Raw genomic sequence first — 10,094 nt, 5'->3', positions numbered from 1 at the left:
GGCTTCGCCATTAACCAATATCTCCCTTCACCTCCGTATTCCTGGTCACCTCCTCTCATGAAGCAGGGATGAGACCACCACTCATTTTTCCAGCCTCTGCAGCCTGTTGGGAGGACCGAGTGAGAAGATATGTGGGGAGCCCTTCACGGCTGTTCAACGTTGACCATTACTTATGTGTGGGCTCCTGGTCCAGTGGCTTAGAGAGTGGGCTCTGGAGTTGAACTGCCTGATCCAAATTCCAGAGTCACTGTCATGAGCTGGTTAACCTTGGCTAGGTGATTTCCTTCCTCGGTCCCTCAGTTTTCTTTTGTGAAAAATGGGAATGATAGCTGATATGGTTTGGCTGTGTTCCCACCCAAATCTCACCTTGAATTGTAATCATCTCCATCTGTCAAGTGTGGCCAGGTGTAGATAATTGAATCATGAGGGTGGTTCCCCCATACTGTTCTCGTGGTAGTGAATAAGTCTCATGAGATCTGATGGTTTTATAATTGGGATTTCCCTGGCACAAGCTATCTTGCTCGCCACTATGTAAGACATGCCTTTCTCCTCCTTTGCCTTCCGCCATGATTATGAGGCCTCCCCAGCCATGCTGATCTGTGAGTCTGTTAAATCTCTTTTTCTTTATACATTACCCAGTCTTGCGTATACCTTTATTAGCAATGTGAGAACTGACTAATACAGGAGCGCTGACTTTATAGGCTTGTTGTGCAGATTCAAGAAGTCAGCACTCACTAAAGCTGTGTCACAGGAAACAACCTGGCACGTATTTTCTATGATGATGTTTTGTATGGGTCATCAGCCTCTTGTGCTCCCTTCTAGTCTAGCTCTCTCTCTCCCATCCAGGGCCTCTTGTGCTCCCTTCCAGTCTAGCTCCATCTCTGACATCTTGGGCCCCCTTGGTTTTCTTCTGAAGGGGGGTGTCTTTAGCAATAGTGGTGGCCTTATGGTCCCTCAGAGATGAGAGAAGTGGGAAATTTCCCCAGCCTGGTGCCCCAGGGCCTGTGATGAGGCCAAGTGTATTAGTCCATTTTCATACTGCTGATGAAGACATACCTGAGACTGGGAAGAAAAAGAGATTTAATGGACTTATAGTTCAACATGGCTGGAAAGGCCTCACAATCATGGCAGAAGGCAAAAAGGAGCAAATCATGTCTTACATGGATGGCAGCAGGCAGAGAGCTTGTGTGAGAAACTCCCATTTTTAAAGCCATCAGATCTCATGCGGCTCATTCACTATCACGAGAATAGTGCAGGAAAAACTCACCTCCCATAATTCAGTCGCCTCCCACCAGGTTCCTCCCGTGACATGTGGGAATTGTGGGAGTTACAATTCAAGATGAGATTTGTGTGGGGACACAGCCAAACTATATCATTCTGCCCCCTGACCCCTGCCAAATCTCATGTCCTCACATTTCAAAACCAATTATGTTTTTCTAACAGTCCCCAAATTCTTAACTCATTTTAGCATTAACTCAAAAGTCCACAGTCCAACATCTCATCTGAGACAAGGCAAGTCTCTTCTGCTTATGAGCCTGTAAAATCAAAAGGAAGTTACTTACTTCCTAGATACAATGGAGGTACAAGCATTGGGTAAATACAGCTGTTCCAAATGGAAGAAATTGGCCAAAACAAAGGGGCTACAATCCCTATTCAAGTCCAAAATCCAGCAAGGCAATTAAAGCTCCAAAATGATCTCCTTTGACTCCATGTCTCACATCCGGGTCACACTGATGCAAGAGGTGAGTTCCCATGGTCTTGGGCAGCTCCGCCCCTGTAGCTCTGCAGGGTACATCCTCCCTCCTGGATGCTTTCACAGGCTAGTGTTGTCTGCCGCTTTTCCAGGCACACGATGCAAGCTATTGGTGGATCTACCAATCTGTGATCTGGAGGATGGTGGCCCTCTTCTCACAGCTCCACTAGACAGTGCCCCAGCAGGGCTCCCCTGCCCATATTTCCCTTTTGCACTGCCCTAGCAGAGGTTCTCCATGACACTAAGGTAGCAATTGCCCTCCATGGAAGGAAGCTGTCGCACTCTGCCCAAACTCCCTGACACGTCTCTGCTGCTGACCTGGAGGGGCATAGGACAGAGAGGAAGTCTCTTTCAGAGACGTCATGATAGTGGCTCTAGAATTTGGACCGGACAGTTCAACTCGAGAGCCCACTCTCTAAGGCACTGGGCCAGGAGTCCCCACATAAGTGATGGTCGACATCCAGTGGCTATGAAGGGCTCCGCACACAGATTCATCAGCCTCCTGGAGAAATGACTCAAGGTGCATGTCCTGTTGCAGAGCCACCAGAGCCATCTTTTCATACTGATGCAGAAATAAAGACCAACCAGATGAGAACAAGCAAAGGCTATGTATTCAGAGCTTGCATTTTGGCAGAGACTTAAAGGCAGGCAGAATAAGGAAACTTCATAGTGGAAAAAAGGGAAGGCTTCAGGTGTGCCTTGATTGGAAGCTGTTAATGTGGGGAAGCTGTGGGCAGTTAAGTAGAAACAGGACCTCCTATGTGATTGGTTAGGGGAGCATATTTAGCTTTCTCTGGAGGGTCCTAAGTTGGAAGTTTGGATTTAGGAAAGCTGTCAGTTATTAATCAAGTCCTGGCCCTTGGGGGTGGATTACTACAGGGGCTACTACTTGCTTCCTGGATTGTCACTGGAGATAGCAGTCTGACTCCTACAAGTCTGACTTACATCAGGCTGGCTTCCTAGGTGGTTACTGGAGATAAGGGTTGGTTTCCTGGGCTGGGTGCTGCAGGTTGTGAGTCAAAGTTCTATTTTTATATGTGGTCTGGTCATATTTGTTTGTATATTCAGACTCTCTCGGAGGGTGGCCTGTTGCCCACAGGGCTCTTACAAGGAGACCTCGCAGGCTTCATTGTTCTTGTATAAATCTGGGCCAGTCCTTAACACACATCTGCTTTCAACAGGACTTTTGCAGAGAATGGCAGTGGCTGCCTCTTATTTTGTCAGGGCACTTGTGGATATAATGTAATTTTTTGCTGAAGTCTCTTGGCTCCAGGGTCTTATTTCAAAGCTGAAACCAAAGTAACATTTTGGGCCAGAAGGAAGCAGGTGTTTCCCATTTTAGAATTTCAGAAGAAGAAGGCTCTAAGAATGTGACTAAGTGGAGTAAACATGTATAGATGCAAGCTAATTATGTAAGTTTGGTTGCCACAAGCTCTTAATCTATGCAAATATGCTTCTGAGAAGAAATGTTAATTTGGAGACTGGGAGAGTCTTTCTGCATGTATGATACTGAATAAATTACTAATCTTCCTGAGGTCTTATACATAAATTAAAGGCAATAAAACCTGGCCTCAATGATTTTGCAGATAACCAACCCTCCTGGAGATACCACGTGTACAAAAAGTATTCTGAGCCACTTTCTATGGTAGTATGGTCTGCACTGTGCAAATTTCTCCTTTGCTGGGCTGCCTTCTCTGCAGCCAGAGCTCATATCAAATGCCACTATGCACAGGTGGGCATCTCATGCTGGCTCTTAATCCGTGGCATGTGCTGCTCCTAATTTTAATTGTTCAAGTACTGTTGTACTGCCTACAACATGGTTTGTAACTCTTGGAATAGTATGAAGGTCCTCCAGATCTGGTTCTGGCCTTAGTCTGTCCCTAGTGCTCTAAACAAGTCCTTACTGTCACAAAACCCAGATATGTACTCTTTGTCCCCTGAACATACCAAGTATGGTTTCACTTTGGCTCTCACGGTTTACCTTTGCCTGGAATCTGCACAGTTCCTTTCCTCTCCCCGACTCACCACTGACCCTCCTTTGCTCTGGGTTTTATCCCAAAAGACCTGATTCAAGCCTCACCTCCTCCAGGATGTCTTCTCTGACTGTATCAGACCACGGTGATCTGATTCCTTTTATTTCTGAACAACTCTCCCATGGCACACCTGGCTTTCTTATTCTTTTGGTAAGTGGGTAAAACTATACATGATGTTTTCGTTATCTAACTATATCATATTCTGCATCTTCCACTGGACAATAAGCTTCTGTATGTCAGCAACATTTTTTTCAGACAGGGTCTCACACTGTTGCCCAGGCTGGGGTGCAGTGGCGCAATCATGGCTCACTGCAGCCTCAACTTCCCTAGGCTCAGGTGATCCTCCTGCCTCAGCCTTCTCAGTAGCTGGGACTACAGGTGTGCACCATTATAGCTGGTGACTTTTTCTATTTTTTGTAGAGACAGGGTTTTGCAATGTTTCTCAGGCTGGTCTCAAACTCCTGGGCTCAAATGATCTGCCTGCTTTGGCCTCCCGAAGTGCTGGGATTACAGGTGTAAGCCACTGCACCCGGGCTCAGTGACTGTTTTACTGCCTTATAACCTCACTGCTTAGGATTATGCATTGTATGTTTCTTTTTTTTTTTTTTTTTTTTTTTTTTTTTGAGACAGAGTCTTGCTCTATCACCCAGGCTGGAGTGCAGTGGCCAAATCTCAACTCACTGAACGCTCTGCCTCCTGGGTTTATGCCATTCTCCTGCCTCAGCCTCTGGAGCAGCTGGGACTACAGGCGCCCGCCACCTCGCCCAGCTAGTTTTTTGTATTTTTAGTAGAGATGGGGTTTCACCGTGTTAGCCAGGATGGTCTCGATCTCCTGACCTCGTGATCCGCCCATCTCGGCCTCCCAAAGTGCTGGGATTACAGGCTTGAGCCACCGCGCCCAGCTGCATTGTATGTTTCAATGCTCAATAAAGGTTGGTTGAGTACAGTGATGAAACAATGTGTCATGTTGATTAATGTGTTAAGCATATTAGAAAACTAAAGGAACTAGTCCCTGCTGGTCCCAACAATGAATAGTTCCCTGAAACCATTTTAGAGCCAGAGGGAGGGGGTTTGGGGGGCTTAGCTTTTATTATAGTTGCATCTGCAGTAATTCAAGGGGAAAAAAGAAAAGCTTTAAAAATTTTATTGTAACAAACACATTGTAGCCACTGCATGCCCTATGGAGGGTTTCAGGTCTTGGAACACAGCTAGGGAAAGCCCAGCCCATGGCCCTCAGAAGGCTCTGACAAATGGAATGGGGCAGGTGTGGGGAGTGGGTGGCGAGCCCCCATGCAGGTGCAGGGAGTCTTTTTGAGCAGAAATGAAAAATCCAGCAGGGATGCATCAGAAGATGACTAGGATTCTGGGCAGAATGGGGGTGAGGAGCAAGACCAAATAATGGCCACTGTCACCCATCAGCTGGGCCAACACTGGCAACAGTGAGCCCAGGCTTGTATGTTGTTAAGAGGCCCAAGCAGACAGGGAGGCTGGCACTCTTGTGGACTCTGCCAGCAGCCACCTCCCTGTGTCTGTGTCCGGAGCCATGAGGCCCGGAGTTAGCCGACCTCTGTTGCTTGATCTCTGCAAAGTGGAGACAAGATGGCACATTTCCGGGTTCTTCATTGCAAACCTTTCCCGCGCACGCCTAAACCTTTCCTGCATGCGCGCAAACCTTTCCCGCGCGCGCGCAAACATTTTTCCCACCCAGGAAGATATGCAGCCTAAGGCGCAGGCGCGATCCCGCGCCCGGGAAAATTACAAACCCACGGCGCATGCGCAATTGTAATTTGAGTAAACCCAGCCTCCTGTCACAGCCCTGGCCCAACCTCCTCCTCTGCCAGCCTATATAAGGCATTGTACCACCACCATTAAACGAGACTTGATCAGGCTATTTGTCTTGTCTCCATTTCTCGTGTTTTCTTGTCTCCTCCATTCCCACTCCCCCTTCCAGGGCCCGTTCGACTGTCCTGCAGGTCGGGACATGTCTGGGGGTTGGAGGCTGGGTTTCAGGTCTGGGGAGGGGACATTGCAGGACAAGGCAGGCTCCTTCCTAGAGAGCCAGAGCTTCTATCCAGATCAGCAAGAAAAGGCTCAGGCATGGAGAAATATCACGCGGGTGTTTTGAGGTTGGGGCAGGGGTGATCTTGTTCTCAGGGATAAAGTAAAAGCGCAGATGCTCTGGGCCCACATTCAGAGTTGGCTTTGAGGATGTGAGTGAGGATGACTGTAGAAATAGAAAGGATGTGGAGCCTGGTGATGCTGCACAGCTCCAGGGACCACAGAAGCAAAGCAACTTCAATATCCAAAGTCACAGTCCTTGTTAGCAGCAGATCTAGGCTTCGAGCTGCATTCATGTGATCCTTCTAGTCTGGGGGCAGAGCATTTGTTATAACTTATCAGGGTTTTCATACAGTCTTCATTAGGGCTCTGTTTCTACGGTGGTGCCAAGACAGTTTCAGGGTGTGCTCCGAGAGTGAGCGATTAAGGAAAAAGGATTTAATGAGAGCAGATATACATTTTCCTGCTTAATATTGAGAGATTTTTGTGTTAGATCTTGATCAAAAAGTCTGACCTTGAAAGACATCTGCAGTTCAAAGATGATGACTTTGACAATGACAGTGACCATTACAATTTCAGTTCCTCTCTGAAGAGCTGCAGAGAAGAGAAAATAAATGCCTGGAGTTCAAAAATAAGACAATGGCACCAAAAATCCATCAAAAAAAGAAAGTTCTCCTCAAAAAGGGGATAACACAATACCCAGGGGGGGAAATTATGCCTTCAGTGAGGGATTTCATAAAGAGTTATGACATTTCAGATTCTCGGGAAGTTAAAATAGTTGTATCTCCATTGTGATATACCCTTTAGAAAATCAATATAATTTATTGTGCCACTTCAGGGCCCACTTTCTATACTTTGAAGTCTACAGGGCAGAGTGAAGGAATAGAAACCCATTTAAGATAGCTCAAATAATAGAGGGGTGTATTATATTTTCAGAATCCAAGGACAGAAATTGCAGGGCATCTCAGTGGACCTGGAAATTCAGGAGCAAAGGCTGTTTTGTCTTCTTGCAAGGACCTTTGTGGACACTCAGGGGCCTTATAGTCTCACTTCTCTCTGCTTCTCTCCTACCTCCCTCTCTCTCTTTCTTCTGCTTACAACATGACTGGCAGGCTAATTACATGGCATTACTCTGACTACATTCTTTGTGTACCTTGGGTTGGGTTTTTGAGAGACATACTCTGACTCAGTGCAGTCTAGTGAATGACTTGCTGTGAGTCAGATGCCAATCAATTTTGCTGGGGGAGAAGGTGATGCTGTAGTTAAGGAGGAAGGAGCAAGGCAGCAAAGGCTTACAGGGTACATCCCTTTGGATGGGGTATAGGTGGGGAGGGGGAGGCAACAGTCAGTATCTGCATTATAGACTATCATGGCAACAACAATGATGCTATAATTTGGGTGTTCCCCCAGGCTGCCTGCCACACAGTGGCATTGCTGTGCACACTTGAGAAGACTTTACGAAGTTACCATGCACAGCTTATCATTTTGGTGGTCCTATTCCCTCAGCAACCCCGAGATCCCAGTATCTTCCTAGACATGCAGTCTTCTAGCTTCTTAAGCACAAAAATGATATTCCTACAAATGGAGTCCAGTCGCCTGGTCAAATGATGCTAGCCAGGGGAGAACTCAGAGAACACATTTATTTGGCCTTGCATTTGACATTAGCTTCCTTGCAGTGGCTAAGGGTATAGGCGCTGGAGCTGTACCACCAAATCCAAATCCTGGCCCCGCTATGCAATAACCATATGGCCTTGAGCAAGGGATTTAGCCTCTCTAAGTCTTCATTTCTCCACTTGTGAAAAGCGCATAATAAAACCACTCAGTGAGAAATAAAACACCCAGATATAGTGAGAAATATGCTCTGAAAACAGTTTTTGATTCCTAGAAAGTACTCAGTAAATGTCACCCACAATTACTATCATTATTGCAAATCCCTCTTTCACGTCCTATGGACCTAAATTAATTGAAAGCTCTAAGTCAATGACTTCCCCACATTCCTCACAGCTCTTGACCTAACTCCCTCCCTAGACCTTTGCACGTACGTAGTGTTAACAAGGGCTTGGTGACTAATCAGTTGGTTTGATAATGTGCTTTGTGCTCGGAATTGAAAAGGCTCTCATGATCAAAGATAGAAAAGGATGCATAAGAATAAAACCTTGACCTGAATTTGAGCAATTTGCTAAGTACAAAGAGTATATCTTTCAAACCTTTGTGTGTGTGTGGATAATTTGTGTATATGTCCCTCCCCTGAAATATTAATATAAAGGACACCCAGGATGTTTCTCTTATTTCTTTGATCCCTATCAATACTGTCAAAAATTGTCATCTTCTATACTGAAGAATGTTCAATCTGTTCCTTGAGACTGAACGCAAGACCAGAGAGCTGGAAAACCCACAAGAAGCTTTAACACAGATTCACTCTTTCTTGTTCTTTTCTCCTCCAGGAGCCAAGCTGTTCCCAAAGATCATGAACCTGTCTTCTGAGCACTGCAACATATCAGAGTGGCTGAGGCTAGAAGCAACAGTGAAGGCTTCTGTCTATGTGGTCACCTTCTCCTTTGCCACAGTCATCACTGTCATCATTATGGCAATAGTGTCACAGAATTCAAAGCTGCAGGGAGAGGCCCGATATATCCTCCTTTGCCAGCATCTGCTGTGCATCTCTTCCTACTGTGGCCTGGGGATCATTTTCCAAGGAATGCGGGCACTCCTGGCCAACAGCCCCCTGCTGATATGCTGGGTGGTGTTTGGAGCTAAGCTGAGCGCTGGAGATGGGATTCTCTTCACGCTGGCCTTGATGGCTCTCAACACTTACATGGCGATTTGCTGGCCACTGAGATATCTGTCCTTTGTAGATTCAGTTAAGTATAGGATTCTGGCTGGGACTTGGATGACCATTATACTCAAGAATGTTTGCTTGTTTGTCATAGAGGGCACTAAACCCACTGTGATTGCAGTTTTAAAATCGGAACCCCTTTCCCCTGTGATCTTGAACGGCACTCCTGCCAGGGCCACTGGCATGGTTTTTATTTTCCTACTTTTGTCTGTCATTCTTATAAGCTACTCTCTGATATACCACAAAGGAAAACGGGCTGGCCATTTTAATAGGTCAAATATCAAAGCAAGGAAAACAGTCCTTATTCATTTAGTGCAGATAAGCTGACATATCATACCACCTCTGATATTCATAGGTTTGGGGAAGGTGTGTGGGGTATTTTTCTTTGCTTTGAATCTGGTGGTTTTTGGCGTTTTTGCATTTGCCCAGTGTTTTAACCCCCTGATCTATGGGCTCTGGAATAAAGAGCTGCAAAGCAGATAACACCATTGGATGTGTTTTCAGTTATGGTGTGGTCACACTGCGAACAGCAGAGGGCCAGTTTAGAAAAAAATCAGCCATATGAATCAATAACTTTAGTCCTAATGGTTTCATCAGCTAAGGCTGAGGTCCTGTCTTTCACTCAACCTAAAATTGGTGCCTTCATTTGTTTTTGAAAGCAATATGAATAAGTCAAAGTTATTTGTTTGGCTTACAAACTTGACTACTGTGTACACTGAATTGACCTCAGTGAAATCCTTTTAATGTCTTTAACTTTAAACCCAGGCCAGTGATTTTAGTAGTGTGCTCTACTGCGTTTGAGCAGTGAGGCAGATCTTGGGGACATACTTGTTTTTAGAAACTGAGAGATAGTCCATGGTTAATGCGAATTGCAAAGAAAGTAGGGCATTGCTATAAAGATACTGGAAAACGTGGAAGCAACTTTATAATTGGGTAACAGGCAGAGATTGGAACAGTTTGGAGGGCTCAGAAGACAGGAAGATGAGGGAAAGTTTGGAACTTCCTAGAGACTTGTTGAATGGTTGTTACCAAAATGCTGATAGTGATATTGACAGTGAAGTCCAGGCTGAGTAGTCTCAGATGGAGATGAAGAACCCCCAGTAGGGAAATGGAGTAAAGGTCATTCTTGCTGTGCTTTAGCAAAGAGACTCGTAGCATTGTGCCCCTGCTCTAAAGATCTGTGGAACTTTGAACTTGAGAGAGATGATTTAGGGCATCTGGCGGAAGAAATTTCTAAGCAGCAAAGTGTTCAAGATGTGACTTGGTTATTTCTAAAAGTGTACCCTCATATGTGAAGAAAGACGTGGTCTGAAATTGGAACTAATATTTAAAAGGGAAGCAGAGCATAAAAGTTTGGAAAATTTGCAGCTCGACCTTGTGGTAGAAAAAAACCTCTTTTTCTGTGGAGCAATTC

General features: G+C 45.6%; 1 pseudogene; it reads left to right on the top strand.

Moving 5' to 3' along the window:
* Window positions 1–8,311: 8,311 nt before the first annotated feature.
* On the top strand, window positions 8,312–9,226 carry LOC104668133 (annotated as a pseudogene).
* Window positions 9,227–10,094: the final 868 nt, after the last annotated feature.

The sequence above is a fragment of the Rhinopithecus roxellana genome, chromosome 14, assembly GCF_007565055.1.
Source record: "Rhinopithecus roxellana isolate Shanxi Qingling chromosome 14, ASM756505v1, whole genome shotgun sequence".
Lineage (NCBI taxonomy): Eukaryota > Metazoa > Chordata > Mammalia > Primates > Cercopithecidae > Rhinopithecus > Rhinopithecus roxellana.
This window is presented reverse-complemented; position numbering and strand designations above follow the sequence as displayed.